The sequence below is a fragment of the Dipodomys ordii genome, unplaced genomic scaffold, assembly GCF_000151885.1.
Source record: "Dipodomys ordii isolate 6190 unplaced genomic scaffold, Dord_2.0 Scaffold103, whole genome shotgun sequence".
Classification (NCBI taxonomy): Eukaryota; Metazoa; Chordata; class Mammalia; order Rodentia; family Heteromyidae; genus Dipodomys; species Dipodomys ordii.
Genome location: NW_012267319.1, coordinates 1920850 through 1927393, shown reverse-complemented (window position 1 = coordinate 1927393; position 6544 = coordinate 1920850).

The following is a 6544-nucleotide window of genomic DNA, read 5'->3' as shown; positions in this document are numbered from 1 at the left end:
CCCAGCCCCCGCGGGAGGCGGATCGAAGCCCTGCGCCCCCCAGCCCCCGCGGGAGGCGGATCGAAGCCCTGCGCCCCCCAGCCCCCGCGGGAGGCCACCCACAGGGAGTTTTGAGGTGTAGGCATGACATTTTTCCATCCTAAGCAATCAGTGCTATCCACCGCATCGAGCAGACCACTCCAATTCAATGAGGCAGATGAAGTGCCTCAGTTTCCCCAATGAGACAGGACAGAGCCCAAGGCTCACTTTCCAGGGTGAAGGTCAAGCTTGGTCCCAATGTGACTTAAGACGCCATCCCTGGACCCAACCCTCAGTTGCAGCTGTCCAAATGCAAACACACCCCACGCCTCCACAGGTGGCCCGCCACCCAGGACCACATCCACACAGCTTCTAGAAGGTGGCCAAAGCCCGCGTCCACCTGAGCCCTCCTCCGGAGCATTCTGAGGTCAGGCCTCTGGGCCCTGCACAGTGGCCCTTGGTTTGATCTTCTCTCCTGCCTCCGGTTCACTGGGTGGCTGGGTGGTGGAGGAGAACGCGAAGCTGTCTCTGGCTCTGGCCGCCGGCACCTGGCCTCCCTGTCCAGTGTGTGAAGCCGATCCCTTCGCCCCTCCACCCAGCAAGCCAGCCAGCGCGCAGTCAGGAAATGAGCGGTGGCCCAACATTTGTTGACCTCCTACCAAGCGCAAGCATTGTGCTGAGGCTGCATGAATAGACATTGTTTCTGCTCTCAAGAACCTAATTGTCTGATGTGGAAGAAGGACAAATAAATTAGAGCAGCGCTGAAACAATGCCACGATCCAAGTACAAATGTTCCACGCTGCGAGCGAGAGGAAGAGGCCACGCGTTGGGATGTCAGGGTGGTGCTTGATGCTTACAACCTGAGCAACTAGAACCGTGTTTCCCTTCACTAAATAACAGAGACAGAGAAAGTCCACACCGGTGGCTTACTCCTGCAATCCCAACTACTCAGGAGGCTGAGATCTGAGGATCACAGTTCAACTCTGGGCAGAAAAAGACTCATCTCTAAATCAGCAGCCAAAAGCCAGAAGAGCACCCACCTGGACAGTGCCCGGGCCCTGAGTTCAAGCCATAGGACTGGTACACACAAAAATGAAAGGACAAAAGACAAACGAGTGACCAAAAGTAGAGATGAGAGCAATGAGAGCAGTACCGCTGAAATGAGGAACACCTCACCACAGAGAGCGAGTACTCAAAACGACCGAGCACTCAATGACGGGAGGAAAGAACAACAAAGTCTGAGACAAATCGCAAGCCACCTTCCCTCTCTCCCCAGATGACCCCAAATATGCCCCAGCCAAGAACCCCAGTTAGAAGGCAGAGAGTTTCAAACCAATGCCAAACAACCAAACAAAGGCAGAATCAAGTTTACCCCCGCCGGAAACGCCACCCGACAGCGGGTATCTCAGTGAGAGGGAGATGCTCACCTCACTCCTGACTGCGGAGGTGTGTGAGTGCACAGGTTCCAAACTAGACAAGAAAAAAAAGCAAGAAATCCCAAAGGAAAGTCAGCTGGGCCCTGAAGGCTCCCACCAATAACCCTAGCTTCTCAGGGAGCTGACTTCTGAGGATTTCAGCCCAGGTAGAAAAATCCCTGAGACTCTTCACTCTCCAGTTAACCAGCAAAAAAAGCCAGAATGGGAGCTGTGGCCCAAGTGGTAGAGCACCAGCCTTAAATGAGAAACAAGCAAGAGTATGAGGTTCTGAGTTCGAGCCCTAATAGCTGCAAAATGTAATTGATTTTAACTAATGGAGACCTTCCTCCCACCTCCCCAGGCCTCGTCAGGGCCTCACTGATTCCAGCCTCTCTCTGTGTTTCGGAAGACAACAAAGGCTTCATCTGCTCCTGCAGGAATATTTTCCCCTCCATTGAGTGAACGTTTATTGAGCACCTACTATGTAGGACTGTGTTGGTCCTGGGCCTCAGAGGTAAAGATCACACCATGGCCCATGACGGAGCCCAGATCACAGATAGCACCCACAGCCCGGGGCCAGGACGGCCTCCTGGGGCAGGCAGCGTCTGCCTGGCGTGTGGCCGGGAGGACAGGAGGTCTGAGATTGTGTACACTAGGGAGCAAGGCCTGACACGTGGGAGCAGCTCAGAAGGTAACACTGCGATGCTCTGTGTGTGCGCATGCACGTGCACGCACATGCATGCACATCTGTATGCACTGGGTCTTGAACTCAGGGCCTGCGCTGTGTCCCTGAGATCTTGTGCTCACAGCTACAAATCTACCACTGGAGCCACAGCAACACTTGCAGCTTGTGCACCAATGCCGTTTAGTGTGAGTTCATATCGCCAATTCTGCAGGGCCGTGGCGAACTGAGCCTGCTCTAGGCTCCATCAGTCTGACAGTTCACGTCCATTTCTTAGGTCGAGACCCTCCGTGAGATGCTCGGTCAGGCGGACTGACGTGGAGTGCCCTCCTGTGCCATGGACCGCCGACCTCAGGCTGACCTCGTGATGTGAAGGCAGATCAGGCAAGTGCTAGAAAGGCCTCCGGATTCCAGAGTGCAATAAGGACAAGGACATAAGTCATAGTAAAGTAACTAGTAGGGCTGAGTAAAGTGCAAGGCATTCCTTGTCCAAGCCTGGTCTACCTGGCCGGCCACAGAGGGGTGGGCGGGGCTCAACGGCCTCCCGGGCCAAAACCCTCCACGCGGCTCAACCCTGGGACGCATGAGGGGAGGCTCTAACTTGGCCATCGCTCATCTGCCAGTAGAGGTTTCATTCTGGATGACACAACACAATGACCAGGACCCTTCGATGCAGCGAGAGGAAGAAAAGAGTTGCAGAAAGGAAAAGAAACTCCGCTTACTCCTGCTGCCTTTGAGGACACAGGCCTAGGAGATCCAGGGGTGGGCGGAGGCCAGGCCAGGCTCACACAGGGTCTCCCTGTGAGCTCACCAGGGGCAATCCAGCCAAGCAGAGGGGCTGTGGGCCGGGCCAGGACTCACCTGTTTCCAAGTCTGGACAAACTCTGGGGCCCGGGTGTGGACCTGGGGGCCTACCCCACAGGAGCAGGTGACTGCCCCTCACTTTCCACTGTCCCTAACTCCTGATGCGTCCTGGTGGTTGTCTCTGTGGCTGTGTGTGTGTGTGTGTGTGTGCGCGTGCTGCCTTCACAAGTCTCTGCCTTCCTGTTCTATCACAAGCGTTCTGGGATGAAGGCTGCGTGTCTTGTTCCCGTCTGTCTTCCCCAAATGACTTCTGTTGTGACCTTGGAGATGGTCAACGATCATTTGCCTTATCAATCTGACATCACCCAGCAGACATTCTCTGAGGGATGCGGACGCGGATGTTCATGTGGGACCCGCAGTGGGTTGGAAGGGTAACACGTGCTATAAGGAAGGCGTACTCAAAGCCATGGAGCCCCTGGGAAGCTTTCCAAGCGGGAGGGAGGCACTGGCGTCAGACAGCTTCACACGCCGCTGTGGCACAGGACAGCTAACGGAGGGCCGCGCATCCTGTTGCCTGCAGGCGTGCTGCGGCCCTGACAGTTTTGTGATGGTTACGTTCGGGCGAGCATGTGCAAGAATGATTCGTATCCTCAGCCGAGTTTCCTTCTGTGAGGGCTGACACCAGCGGCTCTGCCTGGAGTCTGACCCTCCGCCTCCCGCACACCCGCTCCCCGGCATCTCCAGACGTACTCCACAGTGCCCTCTAGAGGTGACTGTCTAGCCAGAAGACAGCATCGGACTATACGCCCCAGGGAGCATCGAGCAGCCGCCTCAGACTCCGAAATCCACAGAGGACTCCAGTCCTGCCAGAGCCCCCAGTTCTTCCACCATTAGTAAGAACCTTGCATCAATATGAACTCTACTTCTGGCTTATCAAATCAGTCATCTGGCCTTACCACAGAGGAGAGGGGACACAGAGTCACCATGCACACACTGCCTGGGCGTGCTGCAGTGGTCTCTGGGTCTCAAAGCATTGGGGCCGTCTGCCAGAACCAGGACTCGTGGTCTCTGCACACAGCTAGGTCTAGCTCTGCCAGTGTGCATGGATTCTAGTTTACAACGCTCCCTCCCTCATGGCCTCGTGGCTTTAGAACCCAAAGGGGTGAGAACAAGACGTGCATGAACAGGGTGGGGCCTGAGCCCACCTGCACACCTGGAGCTCAAGGGCCCTGGATGTGGCTGGGCAGTGGGCGTGGCTGGGCAGTGGGTGTGGCTCCACAGTGGGTGTGGCTGGGCAGTGGGCGTGGCTCTACAGTGCCCCTCCCCTAGCATACTCCAGGCTCTAAGTCTGTACTCAACACCAAAATAAAAAAAGGGGCTGGGAAGGTGACTCAGTGGTAGAGCGCTTGCCTCGCATGTGTGAGGCCCTGGGTTCCATTCCTCAGCACCACATAAGCAAAAAAGCTGGAAGTGGTGCTGTGGCTCAAGGGTTAGAGTGCAAGCCTTGAGCTGAAGTGCTGAGGGACAGCGCCCAGACCCAGAGTTCAATTCCCATGACCCCATGACCCCCCCCACACACAAAGAAAACAAGGAGCTCACCAACTCTCCACCAACCGTTCACGGCCCATGGGTTAGGCAGCCACAGTGCCTCACAAAGCAAATGAAGAATTCAGTTTCAAAATGTCTGAGGAGAAGCCAGAATGGGTGGCCCAAGGCGGTAATCCTAGCTACTTGGAGGCTGAGACTGTTGGGACTGAGGTTCAAGACCAGCCTGGTAGGAAAAAGTTCGAGACCACTTCTCCAGTGAAGATCTGGACTGGGTGGAACATGCCAGATATTCTAAACCTAATGTAGGCGGATCGTTCCAGCTGTGTGCCCGGCAGGAAGCAAGACCCTCTCTTAATCATAACCAGCAAAAATCACAGCTGGAGGCATGGATCACTGCTAAGGAGGTCCACCTGGCAAGTACACAGCCCTCAATACTGTAATAAGTAAGTAAATAAACAAATCAGAAGGGAATTTAATTAACAGGATTGTTTACTAGGTTTTTAATCACTTGAGTTGGTCAACCATTAATCAAATGTCCCTTCGAATAGAATCACTAAAGTTCCCAGATGTGTGCAAAATACATGAGGCTAACAAGTAGGAGGTGCTAAGGGAAAGGAATCACCTCTGGGCGCTACCCTTGATGGGGTCTGTAGTGTTTTCACGGAGTGTGAGGCGTCTGCCGTGCGCAGGTCCCTAGGACAGCAAAACCTCAGCAAAGTGTGAGGTGGGGGAGGCACCACGGAGAGTGGCCCGCAGGCCTGCCGGGCGTCACCCCCATTTCCAGGCCCACAAACTCCCCGGCTCCTGCCGCCTGCTCTGGGGCCCAGGGTGGGCACGCTGGAGGCAGCCCAGCACTGCGGCTCCAGGCACATGAGAGCTGGCTAGCAGCTATGGAGCCCCATCGACAGACAGACTGCTGGGCAGAGCATGGGGAAGGTGGCAGGTCTGTGTGCCCGCACGGAGCAGAGCCTACAGGCAGCCCCCATGGAAACAGAGGTAAAGGAGCCTCCCCACAACCGGGCAGAGCCCAGAGCTGACCTGCGGACCTACCAACCCAGCCCGCCCTGCAGAAGGTGTGGCTTATATTAGAAATCAGCAGGGGGGGGAGGGGGAATTAAGGTGGAGAGGGCTGATGGGAGAAAGGTAGATTGCTGAGACCCCGACAGTAAAAAGGGGGGAGCAGCAAGGGACATTCTGCCTTTGGGAAGAGCCATTTACCCTGATCGGGCCGCTTGTCTGAGGGCATCTGGTGACTGGTAGGTGGTCAGTTTCTTCCCAGCCCCAGAGCTCAGCATGAGGACGCTGGGATCCAGAGGCTACACAGCTGCCCCCGCACTGCGCTGGCTTCCACCTGCTCCCACCTCCTCGTCGGGGCTTCCCATGCAGCCAGGAGGCCACGGGTCCTAGAAGCTGCAGTCCCAGCAGGGCTGGGCTCCGGCGGGCTCCAGTTGAGAGGAGAGAGCCCCAGATCCACCCCTGCCCGCTCTCCAGATCAGGAGGAGGGGCCTGGAACCAGGGCAGGGTCAGGACACGCCCTCCCGGGAGACGGGGGCTGGGGCCTGTGCTCATCTCTGGGCCATGTCTCCAGCAGTCCAGCCGCTGTTGTAAGAGATCAGCAGAGTGAGGGTCCAGGGGCAGCATGGCTGGGGGTGGATGTTTCCATCCACCTGTCTGTCAGCATGGTCAAGGGACTGGAAACCTGAGTCACCTGGCCCAGCTGCCCTTCCCGCCTGGTGACAGGCCGTGGGAGGGGCTGTCTCCCTCCCTGGGGAGCTGCACCTGGCAAAGCAGTTGTCCACATTGGTGCTGCCCCACGTCTGGCAACACCCCACATGGAGGATGACCGCTCACAGTGACTCTGCTCCATCAGTAAAGACCAGTGTCACTTTCAGGGCTGTTGAGGAGCTGATGGTAAAGAATTCCTGATAACAGATGGTGGTCTCACAGAGGAGGCCCTGTGTGAAGGTCTGACGGAGGAAGCCCTGATACAGGTAGAGGGTCTGATGGAGGAAGTCCTGCTACAGGTAGAGGGTCTGATGGAGGAGGCCCTGCTACAGGTAGAGGGTCTGATGGAGGA